The sequence below is a fragment of the Podarcis bocagei genome (assembly GCF_964188305.1).
Source record: "Podarcis bocagei genome assembly, chromosome: 2".
Taxonomy (NCBI): domain Eukaryota; kingdom Metazoa; phylum Chordata; class Lepidosauria; order Squamata; family Lacertidae; genus Podarcis; species Podarcis bocagei.
Window position 1 is genome coordinate 96,078,634 of NC_138126.1, and position 14,383 is coordinate 96,093,016.

Consider the following 14,383-nt stretch of genomic DNA (forward strand, 5'->3'; position numbering starts at 1 on the left):
GTTTGCTGTGGGCCAGAAGGGAACTCACTTCCTGCCTCTTGCTTGGAGGCCTCTTGGAGAAGGCTGCTTCCTTTCCCGCTGCCTCTGCTTGGTTTGGCGAAGTCCCTTAGTGGAGGGAGCTCCCTTCCTCCCTGGAGGAGCTCGTTGCACCTCGACAGACGAAGAGTGGTAAGAGAAGAGGGGAAGAAGAAGGGGGCCATTTTGTTTTCAGTTGGATTTGTGTCGCTTGGCTGTTCCCTTTGAAGTTGCGCATGGAGTGCCTATGAAATTGTGTACACGGTAGTGGTTGAGGTAGAAGCACAGCAGCTCACAGATCATGCTGATGCCTGGAGAACCCTAATAGTAGAAACACTCCCCTGAGTTAGAAACAGGTGGGGAGAGATTGAATACAACACACACACACTGCACTTTTCTCCCACTCCTGGTCATTTCAAAATGGTGCAGGACTCAAAAGCAGGACCCCTAAATGGTTGTCACGTCGTGATACCAGTCATTCAGCTGCCAGTGGTTTCTATGCAATCCCCAAACGAACAAGGAGTCATTCAAACTTCTTTGAGAATCACAAGTTTAAGGAGATGTAGAGATGGAGGCAGCGTAAGAGGGACAGAGAAGCAGCAAACAACAGATTCTGAAAAACGGGGAGCAGGTGAGTGAGGTCTGGTTAAGGTAGGCCTGTTTTCCTTTGGGATCCTTTGCATATGTAATGTTGTGTTCTCAGTTTCTGCATCCCCCTTCCCGTTTGTATGGCTGTAGTTTTGTTTATTGTTGTTTTTTGGATCAGGTTGTATCTGGCCTAGATTAGTCGAGCAATACACATTTAAGGGAGTATTTGGTATAATCTTTGTACAGATAGAAGGATAGTTGAAACTTCAGGAAAAGCGGATTCATAGCCCATGATGTTACGATAAAAGGCTATACATGTCATGTGGTTAAGAGATAAAGGAAAAGGTTTCAGCATATTACAGGAACTGGTGACAGCCAATTAACATCAACTTATTCAGCCATCTCTAATATCTGAGCATCATTTCCTAGTGGATTAGCCATCATACTTGTTTTTCCTTTTCTCCTAATATGTTGCTAAAATTCTTCAGACCAAACAGTTGGCTCACATTTATGACTGGGTGGGTGTGCATTTGCACTTAATTTTAGTCTGTTTCTTTTCTGTTTATCAAAACACCAAACACTTGCATAGGACATTTCTTGTCTACCTCCACCCCAAGTGGTTATGGCAAAATAGGAGCTGTATTATATACCGAATATAGCCTTAGAGTGCCAGTAATGGAACAGTTGGGTTTCCTCCTTATTTATTTATTTAAGGCATTTATATACACATAAGCATTAGCATGTCTAGGTACGGTTGATGAAAATCAACCAGAATGCTGAATTAACTAACTAATACTGCACTGTTTTGGTTTAGTCCCACTGAATGTGGCTCTTGGTTCCATCTTTGTATGTGCACACATGCTGAAGTAAATGGAAGGCTGGATGAGGTGCTTTGCTTTGTTTTAAGAAAATTATGTGCTGTTCCTAATACAGAGAAAGCTGCATATATAATTTGCATGTGTGGTTTGGAAATTACTCTGTTATTCGGGCTAAGGAAGTAATTCAGTCAATGTAATCCTGATGACTCAAGCGAGAACACCAGCCTAACATGTGTTGTAAATAAAAATATGCCCTTTTCCCTTATGGGGTATCCAAGAGCCCATATAGAGTCCTTACATAGGTTCCCTATTGGTAGGAGAAAATAACAGAGGCCAACCAGAGAATATTGAGAAGCAAAGCAGCTAGTAAGCTTGATCTTTATTGATCTGTTGCAACAGGGTACCCCCCTCACACGCAGGAGAGGAAGAGGACCCAGAACAATGGCCTGCAAGGCCTTATAAAGACTTTTGAAATTCCCCTTCTCTAGATCAGGACCACCCCCAGAAACATTATGCATACATCACAGAAGGGGTGTAACCTAAGACCACCCCTCAGATACATCCCACCTACATCACAGAAATTTAAATGTTGTTTTTCTCTTCTCCTTGTTTATCTCCTGTCTAGCAGGTTACTTGATTGGATTTTCTGGGGAGCCTGGCCATTCTTTTGTAATGCTAAAATACTTATTTCCTGGGCCAGGTCACAGGCTCACACCTTATTCAAACACAGATTAAAGGAAGAGACAATGGGGAGGCTTTTCCATTTTTAACCTTGCAGAGAAAGGATTTGGTCAGTTTAGGAATCAAAATGGTTCCAGGTCTGCCTTCCTGTACTGATCCATGTATGTGGAGTTATGAACATTACTATATATCTAAAACCATAAAATTCCTATCACAATTTCCCCCCTTTGGGGCTAGAATTTTTCTTAAAAATTTTTGCCCCACAAATAATAACATCGTATGTTGTAGATGGATGTCTTTGTATATAACACATGTTGCGTTTTGCTACTAAATTACTTGTGGCATTCTAACACTTTGGGAGAGACCATTTACTCAATAGTGTTCTATGCTTTACACCTAGCAGGAAGGTAAGGTCCACTAATGACTGAAAAGTGCAGTTTGCTTCCCCCCCCGCCATTTTTGTGTTCTCAGGTGTCAAGGTAGCTCTTCTGTGGTCTCACACTGACATAGTGCTACAGCAACACATCTTGTCTGTTGAATCCCCTCAGGGCTTTCATTTAACCATGTCGCCTGGCATTCACCATAGCTGGCACAGGTTTTGGGCATCTCGTGAGGGAGAGGTCTTCGCCTTGGCCTTTAGCTATGGGATTTTATTATAGGCTGTGGTCTTGGGCTCATGAGAAGTTGCTCACTTGCACTTAAAGGACCAAAAAGCTAATTGCAGCCTGGATACACTTGCCCAATTCAAACTGAGTCCAATTTGAATTTATCTTGCCCCATGGTTCTCAAGTCTTCAAACCAATCTGTTAAAAGAAAACCATTCTTAACAAGGGCAGTTGTCCAAATAAGTCAATTTAAGTCTATAAGGAATCATTCCTGCTAAACCAAAGCATATCCACCTTCATGTACCTGGTGTTTTATGGATCCAGAAGTTTGTCATTGGCAAAAAGAGGTTTAACACATATTAAAATGGATAGGGAAAGTTGGCAGAGTGCCAGGTGGAACAATGTGGTTATAAATTGATCTAAACATTGGACTACACAATAGTGTGAGCTATTAGAAAGTATAAAATGCATGAGAATTCTCCATTGGTGTGTAAGCAATAAGACATTAAACATAAAAACAGTTACACACACACAAAAAATTGCCCCCCTTTGTGGAAATCACACTGTCAGACACATTTCAACATTCTTACATAATAACACATAATACAAAAAAATAATAATTAAATATCTGTTACATATCTTGACACAATTGTGATCTTTTACGTATGTATCTTTTGAATCCTGGAGCACAGTCTTAAGGTTCAAAAGTGGGAAAATGTCCTTGCAATTCAACTCCTCCCCCCTTTGTCAGGTCCCCCCCCCCGTCAGTCTATAGCCTTTGAAAGAGATAACTGTGGGCACTTTGAAAACTCTTGGTCTTGTGAGTTGAGGGGTTGTTGCTGCTTTTCATCATTGCACATCTGTAGAAGTGATATCCTGTAAGGGGGCAGGGTTTTGGGGAGACTTAAACACAGTTAGACAAGGAAGGGGGAAAAGGCAAAAGGGATGTCCTTGAGTTTTCCGTGGGAAGCTGCAGATAATAACAATCGTAGTGGATTAAACATTTTATTCATTATCATTATTGGACTATTTTGATTGTTGTTAGCCGCCTTGAACCCAGCTTCGGCTGGGGAGGGCAGGATATAAATAAAATTTATTATTTATTATTATTTATTATCACATTTCCATATAATTACTGTTATTATCTGCTAAGTTTGTTTGCTTTCTTTCACTTAATAAAAAATTACTCCACATGTAGAGAAAGAGAACTGTTAAAAATACAAGAAAGGTTAAAAAATAAAAGGAAAGCAAAAAATTAGATTACCAGTTAGATGAAAACAAACTTGACACAAAAACATCAGATTCAGAAAAGAACTATTATTAAATATATTATCAAAACCACGCAGATTACTACTAGACTGAAAAAAAAAGGAAAACAATGGGGAAAACTTAAAATTCACCATGTGCTATCCAATAAAAGAACTTCATGAAACTGACTTTCAACATGTGATGAACATGTCCCCAAAGTAAAACACACACACACAAATGACCTATGAGGAACCAAAAATAAATAAATGCTAAGACACACAATTAATAAGCAACCTGAAGTAACCTGAAGTAATCTGTTTTGGCATTCTAACATCCCAAATGAAAATAAAAGTGTTTCTTGATGTGACATTCAGCTGTAATGTTAATAGCGGAATACTGGGAAATGAGTTAATACCAATAAAAAAATGAATGGCAATTTTAAAGTTGTGCAGGTACCTTGCACTAGCCAAAATGACAGAATTAGTAAGAAATGCTCAAACAATGTTTGGTTGTGCTTCGATTAACTTCATAGACATCATGGAGAAACTTATTAAATAAATGAAAACAGATTATTTGTAACTTAAAGTGTCAAAGCCACAAAGAGATGGATGGAAATCAACTAATATAGCAGGGATTCAGACTTGTTTTGCTGAACAGAAAGAAAGTGACTGTTTGGCTTTAAGGGAAGAAAGACAAAAGAAAAACAAATGCAATTACTTTTTATAGAGTATTTAAATCACTGTTTGCATCCCCTCATTATCATTTGTGCTGTGGGAGAAAAGAAAGGACACTCTGTTAAAAGGGAAAATTATTTCATGTGAGAGGTCTGTCAGGAAGTGCTGTTCCTAAAATGCATAGGCATACACACACACACACACCAAAAAAAAAACAAAAACAAAAACAAAAACTTATAAAATTTAAATTCCATTGGGAGGCGAACCTTTTGTTAGCCCCTGGGGCAAGACATTAAGGGTGATTTCCCTCAATGGTTCCAAATTTTACATAAGGAAATTTGTATAGGTTTCAGGCTCTCCAAACCTTCTCTCTCCCCCCTCCTTTCTCTCTCTCTCTCTTTTGTAAGCTGATCTAGCCTCTGTGCATGTGCAGAGTTCATGCCTCAGCAAACCTTTTATACAATTGAAAATGTTGCATCTTTTGGCTCAATTAGAATAAGGAAGGGAAAGGTAAGGAGTAGATTTTAAAAATAGGGTTAGATTTTAAAACAAAAAAGAGAAACTCAGCAATTCAAGTATTCACCATTCGGCCCAAGCAAACTGAGACTGCTTCCTTTATGTACAGGAAAGGGCTATCATTATTGGTCATTTTATCTGGTCATTCGCGGAACAATCAACCGCTCTCTTATTTATGAGTAAAAATGGCCAGGTAAGGAGTGGTTTTTTAAAATAGGGTTAGATTTTAAAACAAAAAAGAGAAACTCAGCAATTCAAGTATTCACCATTCAGCCCAAGCTTCCTTTATGTACAGGAAAGGGCTAATATCCCTCTGGCCATTCGCGGAACAATCAACCGCTCTCTTATTTATGAGTAAAAATGGCCAGAGCGTTAGAATTCATAGGATTTTTTAACATTCTCAGTCATTTCAGCCTTACCATTTGCAGACAAAAAATTATTATTATTATTATTAATATTATTATTTTCTGCGCCTTAATTTACAGGAATGGCCAAGGCTAATTGTACTTGATTATTCATTTGTATGTGCTTAAACTTTGAATTGACTTTTAAGTTTGATTAAAAAAAATAGTAGACAAGATGATAAATACTGTAATCACTCAAATGCTTGATATTACCAGTTGTGCTTCAAAACATCATGGCTTTTACCTCTCACCTTTTAAAACTAAAAAGCAAAGCTAGGCTGAATTTCAACTCCATTACCACACCAGAATTTAAGAATTACCCTCCAATGCTTGCAGACACATGGTCTTCCACACAGCCACAAATTGGGAGAGTTGAAAGGGACCCTGGGGTCATCTAGTCCAACCCTAAAATACAGGGTTCATAGCAAGATTTGTACTACCAGAAACACACACATTCACCTCTCACCTTTAAAAACAAAGAGCAATCTGGGCTGGATTTCAACTCATCAGCCACAAATTGGGAAAGTTGAAAGGGACCTGGGGTCATCTAGTCCAACCCTAAAATACAGGGTTCATAGCAAGATTTGTACTACCAGAAACACACACATACTTATGTACACAGACACAACTGGGGAAGAGATCACAAGCCATGCGCCTATCACAAACCATGCGCCTATCATGTACTAAGGAAAAAGAAAATAAAAGTACCCAACCCTTTTAGCAGATCTTGAAGCTAGTTTGAGTGAGAGTTTACTTCCTTAGACTAAAGAGTGCAAATTCCTATAGAAATTATCTTTAAAAGAAGATTGAAGTTAACATTTTTCCTAAGATAGGGAGAGGATCTTTTATAAAGCAAAGTTTAAACAGCCATAGATTTGATTTAAAGGCCATCTGTTGTAAATAAAAATATGCCCTTTTCCCTTATGGGGTATCCAAGAGCCCATATAGAGTCCTTACATAGGTTCCCTATTGGTAGGAGAAAATAACAGAGGCCAACCAGAGAATATTGAGAAGCAAAGCAGCTAGTAAGCTTGATCTTTATTGATCTGTTGCAACAGGGTACCCCCCTCACACGCAGGAGAGGAAGAGGACCCAGAACAATGGCCTGCAAGGCCTTATAAAGACTTTTGAAATTCCCCTTCTCTAGATCAGGACCACCCCCAGAAACATTATGCATACATCACAGAAGGGGTGTAACCTAAGACCACCCCTCAGATACATCCCACCTACATCACAGAAATTTAAATGTTGTTTTTCTCTTCTCCTTGTTTATCTCCTGTCTAGCAGGTTACTTGATTGGATTTTCTGGGGAGCCTGGCCATTCTTTTGTAATGCTAAAATACTTATTTCCTGGGCCAGGTCACAGGCTCACACCTTATTCAAACACAGATTAAAGGAAGAGACAATGGGGAGGCTTTTCCATTTTTAACCTTGCAGAGAAAGGATTTGGTCAGTTTAGGAATCAAAATGGTTCCAGGTCTGCCTTCCTGTACTGATCCATGTATGTGGAGTTATGAACATTACTATATATCTAAAACCATAAAATTCCTATCACACATGGCACCATGGAAACATGAGGCAGCAAAAAAACAGTTGGTGGGTGGGTTGCATTGCAGGGATTTGGACCCTTGTGGTCCCTTGTGGTCCCTCCCAACTCTACAGTTCTATGATTCTATGGTTGGAGGTGGTTTATTTTGCTTTATTGCTGTCTGGTGTGTGTGTGTTTCCAGGATGAAGGCTCAATAAACAGATTTGTTTGCAATGAGAATGGACAACATCAGCTATTTATCGAGCATTCATTCCAAGCTGTTTGGAGGGATGTTAGATGACATTGCATCAAAACAAGTGTTATCCCACACTTCCCAGTGCATTTTTTCTTGTTACCGTATTTTGCGCCCCATAAGACGCTCCGGCCCATAAGACGCACCTAGTTTTTTTGGGGGGAAATAAAGGGAAAAAATTATTTCCCCCCCAGGCGCGGGGCTGGGGCAGCCCGAGCTTCCCCCGACCCCAGCCCCCAAACAGGCAGCTCTCTGCAAGCCGTGGGAGCCCAGCGGTGGTTCCCGCTGCTTGAGGAGAGATCCGCGAAGCCTGCACGTGCTGGGATCAGCGCTTGCAGGCTTCGGGATGCCTGCAACTCTCCCCAAGCAGTGGGAACGTTCCGGCATCTTTTGTTTTAAAATGAAGAAATAGTTCAGCTACTAAGACTGAGAATATGCAAGGATAATTTGTCAATAAACAATAAAAGAGAATGGCTTCATAATCATCTTCAGAATTGGAATTCACTCCATGGTTGAAGCCAGAATTAGTTTTGTCCACTAAAAGTGAGAACTGAACAAATTTATAGTTCTGTTTCAAATATTAAGTTGCTTGTGAGGCCTATGGTCCCCCCTAGGTTTTCTTTAGAGGGAATAGTTCGTCTTAGCTGCCCTGCTGTTTTAGTTCAAGCAGAAACTCCTTAAGCAGCAACATATGGCTCCATATTAGAGTTGATCAACCTTTAGAGTGCATAAAGGCTGGGACACTGTTATCTGGTGCGGTCTCTTAAGGTACATTAAATAATTTCAAACTGCCACTGACCTGTAGGTAGTGTTAGCAAAATTCAAGCTTGCTGTGGAGGAATAAAAGTGATAGTAGTAGTCTGATCTAGAAACAATTTGACATTATCACAGTTTGTTGCATTTTGGTGAGATAAATTCAGCCTAAGTTGACCTACCCACATGATGAAGCAAGCTTGTGACTTTTCTGTAAGCCTTAAGGTATCAGCCCCATTGTGTCTTCATAAAGCAACGACATTGTGATTTGTTCTCTGAACAGAAATAATGAAAACGTTTGCATGACCACTTCCCTTTCCAACAAAATGGTGGACAATGCCAGCAATTTCCATTTCACAATGGTAGCCCTGAGGCTCCACTATTTATCAAGCAGCCGCACTCATCGACATCTACCATTCTGAGTTGGAGTAAGTCCCTTTTCTGTTTGCTGTGCACTTAAAACACTACTCTACAGACCTGCCTGTAAGCAGCACTTCCTATACTTAGACAGTACACTGGTAACAGACTATGAACCTGCCTGGCTGTAAATTAGGGACTCCCAAAGTAAACAAGCAGATAGCTTTGGCTGAAGATACCTCATTCTAGGAGTGAAAAAAAGTCAACGAAACAAAGATAACAACATATAATGTAATATTGATCAATAAAATATGCTTAGCCAGCCTCCAAGCGGCACTTCCCATCACCAGGCAGCAGTTTGCAGCGAGACTGATAACAGAGCATATGCCTGCCTGTTCACAAATTAGGGATTCTCCAGACCTACAGAGGTCTATGTTGGTGGTAGTACAGTACTCTAAAGGGTCATCCTTCATCCCTTGGGGCTGTGTTGTTCATTCAAATAAGAGAGATCTGGCCTCCTTTATCAGCCCATCTTCCAGAGACATATGGCCAGTCTCTCCTCGTAGTCCTACTTCCCCATAGTTCTCGTACTCCTACTGTAACTGTACCATTTGTCCTAGAGAGCAAGCGGAGAGGGCAGCAGCTGCAGAAACTTCCCCTCTTCATCCTTGGTTTTCATTGCCTATTAATGCAGCCAAATTGAGGGCTAATTCTCAAAGTTAAAAGCAGCCTTGCCCAGCTGCGCCATAACACTAAGCGCCATTGACAGCCCCCTGTCGTAGCTGCCATGTCAGCTTTGTAGACTCGGCCACTGGGTGCTGAGCAACTGGAGGGGGCTAGCAGACCTGTCAGGACGCCTCCTTTCTAGGACCCAGTAATGCCTTGGTAATCGGCAGCATACTCCTATCAGCCCACAGGGCTATTGTCATCCTTATGACAGGGCAGCTATATTAGAATGTAGGCTTCCAGTTCTGTATTTATTGTTTTCTTGCTGACTTTCAGAGGCAATAATGTTTCTGAATGCCAGTTGCTGGAAACTACAGGGTGGGGAGAGTGCTCTTTTGCTGGGTCCTGCTTGCGAGTTTCTCGCAGGCTTCTGGTTGGCCGCTGTGAGAACAGGATGCTGGACCAGATGTGTCATTGACCCGATCCATCAGGGCTCTACTTATCTTCCACCCGACTCTTGATTGTCTTGAACCATAAGCCTCCTGTTTACCTCCAGGTTTTTATTCTCAGAGAGTTATGCAGAATGCCGTGCTTTGGTGAAGGAGCTGCACATTCCCAAGTCTGGTTCCCCAGCACATTGGTTTGCCATTTGTTCACAACAGCACACCAGCCAATGGAACTGGCTAACCACTCATTTCATAACAAATAGCCTGTAATACTGTAATTTATAGCCTCAGTTTCTCACCTGAGAAACATGTGTATATCATAGCTACAGACCTACTTTTCTAATGTGTTCTAGTTAGTGCTCCCCCCCCCAAAAAAAATAGGTGCCGGTACTTGCCATGAGGTTGTTACAGTAAGTCCCACACTTTTTAACAACAAAAAGAGGTGCTGGTACCTGAGTACCCCCTGGAAAAACCAACAACCACTGGTTCTAATGATGGTTTTGCATCACGTATATAAACGAGAGAACGTGATGCATGTTAAAAGTGGAACAAAGTCCTGGGAGAAGAGGCGACACTAGGTGATCTTTCCTATTCTATAGCTTGGATTCAAAGGGCTAACAAGGAGGAGCCTGTCCACAGTATGGCAAGATCTGAGGTCCCTGTTTTTCTGAGCACAGCCTTCTGTGCTTTGCAATTTCAACCCTTTTGGGTGTTTGAGGTGTGCTTTCAGTACAGCAAACCTTAGACTACGTGCAGGCTCACTTGCACACCTAGGAGGCACTTTGGATCCTGGCCTGTGGTTCTAGTTTGTAAAGCACCATCAACAGTGGGTAATCCTTTGAAAAGGGGGATAAAGAACAGCCTTTGTGAAGAGGGATAAAGTTCTCTGGAAAAGCATCTATATGCCACTGCAAAGCGCCAGACGAAGGGCAATGGCAGTTGCTGTCCGGTTGATTTGGCTGTTTCCTTATGAGAGAAGAGAAGAACTGCAAAGAGCAGCTGTGAGCCTTGTTGTCTGTCACCACTGATTTTGCTTACATGTCTGTATGCATCCTCCTTCAGTTGCAGCCACTGCTGGATGATACGCCTTTCATTGCCTTACACTTTCCTGAATATCTTCTTGAAACAGACTGGACTTGTCATTTGTAGGACCCTGCACAGGCCACACAACTGTATCTGAGTTAAGAAAGGCACTGTGAACTAATGATGCTCAGTGCAATATTACAAATGTCTGCTGTCATTTTGAGTGCCTGGTGAGGCAGAATTTGGCCACTGGTAGGTTCTCATCGCACAACCCTGGTCCTTGCTCTGAAATTAATTGAGCCTTTTTGAAAGCTCTGCCCAGGAATTCTACACAGTAAGACTTCTGTCTTCCACCCATGGCTGGCGACGTTTTTATCCCAACCTTCTGCCAAATTGAAGTTCAGCATATATCTGAATGCCAGGTGCTGGGAGGGGGAGGAATAATAAGAGCTGGGGGCTGCCACCATTATCTGTGTGTGGTTTTCCCAAAAGCATCTGGCTAGCCATTGTGGGAAATGGACTCGCTGTGCTAATGGACTTTAGTCTGATCCAGTTAGGCAAGTCTTAGATTTTTATGGGACACAGTCCTCCCAGCCAGTGTCAGCCAAATACATTTTGCTGCCTGAGGAAAAGAACAAGGTGGCACTCCTGCCCATTCCACATACAGAAGCTAACTGGAATGGCCCTTGCAACTTGACTTCAACACTGGTTTCACTGCACAGCAGAGTAGCTTAGAGGATGCAGGGTAGATTACATGGCACACACAGCTCTGTCCACTCAGCACCCTCAGCAACTACGGCCTGAGTTGCCCCTCTCATTCTGCCTAAGGATAGGGCCAGCTCTGCTGCAAGCATTAAGTCCATTTGGATATCCACTGGATCACACTGGTGCTTTACTAACTAACTGATCCCAATCCACTGAGTGCATTTGCTTCCTGGCAAGTATGCTCAAGACTTCAACCTACGAAGGAAAAGTGTCTGAACTGTATGATGCATAAAGCCCACAGTAGCCTTTGCACAGCTGACTAATTTTACCCATTTAATTTGTCCTGTGAATTTACATCTCATGCTGCCCTCAAGCACAAGCCCCGCGTTCAGTGGTGGTTCTAATTTCTGATTAAAGAAAGTTACATATTTAGATGCCTGAATTGTAGTAACTCTCTTCCTTCTTTCATAACTGGAAGCCAGCAAGGGAGACGGGATGCAACCTGAGGCTGTCAAAGAGAAAACACACACTGGCAATGCAAACCTCTAGGCAAGGTTGGATAACTATTAATATCTTTTAGAACTTCAAAGAAGCACTTTATAAGTCTCTGTAAACTGTGAGGGTAGACAGCATGTTAAAACATGGACCAATTTGTCCTCAACTTCCCTGGCCTAGAAGCGTGTTAGATAAAACAAGTAAGAGAATGAGTGTCAGGAAAAATTATAATAAAGATGGAGTCCCTCTGCTGGGGATAAGCAGACTGATTGTGACATGAAGCTGCTTCGAGGGTGTGTTGATGAGAAATATCTTGTGAAACCTGAAGGAAGTTTTGATGTGCTTAAGATTTAGGGTTTCTTTCCATCCTTTATTGGAGAAAATCAAAGAAGATTAGAGCCATTAAATACTATGTTGTATCAGATGATTAGCAGGTATAATTTCATGCTCACTGGTTTATTGTTTATTTTTTATTTGTATGGTTATTTTTAAGGTGTATAGGAAACTGTCTTACACTGAGTCATTGGTCCATCTGCAGAGTTTCAGACGGGGAACACTCACAACCCTATCTGGAAATGCTGGAGATTGAACCATGGACATTCCTGGAGGGCCTGGAGGCAGTTGGAGGATGGATGGCGGCTAACAGATTGAGGTTGAATCCTGACAAGACAGAAGTACTGTTTTGGGGGGACAGGGGGCAGGTGGGTGTGGGGGACTCCCTGCTCCTGAATGGGGTAACTGTGCCCCTGAACTGCGCAGCCTGGGAGTCATTTTGGACTCACAGCTGTCCATGGAGGCACAGGTCAATTCTGTGTCCAGGGCAGCTGTTTATCAGCTCCATCTGGTACGCAGGCTGAGACCCTACCTGCCGGCAGACTGTCTCACCAGAGTGGTGCATGCTCTAGTTATCTCCCGCTTGGACTACTGCAACATGCTCTACGTGGGGCTACCTTTGAAGGTGACCCGGAAACTACAACTAATCCAGAATGCAGCAGCTAGACTGGTGACTGGGAGTGGCCGCTGAGACCACATAACACCAGTCTTGAAAGACCTACATTGGCTCCCAGTATGTTTCTGAGCACAATTCAAAGTGTTGGTGCTGACTTTAAACCCCTAAACGGCCTCGGCCCAGTATACCTGTAAGAGTGTCTCCACCCCCATCGTTCTGCCTGGACACTGAAGTCCAGCTCCGAGGGCCTTCTGGCGGTTCCCTCACTGTGAGATGTGATGTTACAGGGAACCAGTCAAGAAGGCATTCTCAGTGGTGGCACCCATCCTGTGGAACCCCCTCCTATCAGATGTCAGGGAAATAAACAACTATCTGACTTTTAGAAGACATCTGAAGACAACCCTGTTTAGGGAAGTTTTTAATGTTTGATGTTTTATTTTGTTTTAAATCTGCTGGGAGCTGCCCAGAGTGGCTGGGGAAACCCAGCTGGATGGGCAGGGTATAAATAATACTATTATTATTATTATTATTATTATTATTATTATTATTATTCCACATGCAACATAGATGCTCTTCCAGTGACAATTACTACAGCTAGTCATGACAATTAAGTGCCCCAGAATACCTTTCCCATCAGCCCCTCTGCTTTGGTAACATACTGCCTTATGTAGAAGGAGTTCTGGATAACGTGAAAACTTAACATGAACTTTTAAGAATGTTGGTAACATCTTGAGTGCCCTCCTATTATTTGGTTGGCTAAGAAATGTTTGCATTGTTGTCACTAAGCCTTCTGTGGAGGTATCATGCATGTAGAAGAATACAGTTCAAACACCAGAACTGGCATTATGCTATATGCCCGGTCAAGTGGATTTCCTAGTAGGCTTTATCTTTCCTTGGTCTGTATGGATGAAAAATAGTTTTGTATTCAGTTTGGCATCCTTGGATGGAGAAGGGAGGAACTCCTGCCATTCAGCCGGAAATATGTTCAGTTGAAGGTTCTGCAACCTTTGAGCCTGGGTTTTGTGTGTGAGGGGGTTGTGCAAGGAGTTGGCTTGAACAGAAGTCATGTGAGACAAAGAGATGACAGATCATTTGTGGACCTGGGGACTTTAAAGGGTTGGTTGTGGTATGGGAAGAACCTTAACAACTATTATCAACCCATTTTCGTCCTACACTCAAGTTGTGTTCCTGATGTTTCCATGATTCTGAAGTCCTGCTGTGTGTGTTTTGTGTCACATCCGCATCCTAACCAAGAGCTCGGTTGCATTACCGGTAGGCAAAAATTTCCATTATTTCTCCCAACCAGGCAGCCTTCTGTGAAATCTCAGCATGGTTGACCTATCATTTTGCTAGCAACTGTTTTCATTTTTGTTAAGGAAGTGGCATCATGTCATGCTACGCACACGCTCTCACTCTCTCTCTTTTTGCCGAAACTTGTTCCTGGCTGTATAAGCTAGCCAGCTCCGTGAAGCAGAAATGACACATTGTGGCAGCTGACATCTCTAAGGAGAATTTAGCATGAAAACACAGCAAGCCTGCAGCTGGCTAGCATGCCACTAACAGGCCGCTCTGCCAATCGAAGGCAACCGAGGGATGGCCGGCTGGGGACAGGAGTGCCAAAGAGTTTGCTATGGATCTGCATGGCAGACAGCAGGGCTT

At 42.2% G+C, this 14,383-nt stretch overlaps 1 long non-coding RNA gene across 1 annotated transcript in view; it reads left to right on the forward strand.

Annotated features, from left to right (window-relative positions):
• The first annotated feature begins 33 nt into the window (after positions 1-33).
• LOC308582408 overlaps positions 34-14,383 on the forward strand; it is a 47,078-nt gene continuing 32,728 nt past the window's right edge. The window contains exon 1 of the long non-coding RNA XR_014005666.1: positions 34-168. This is a non-coding gene — a long non-coding RNA (uncharacterized lncRNA). The remainder of the gene's footprint in view (positions 169-14,383) is intronic.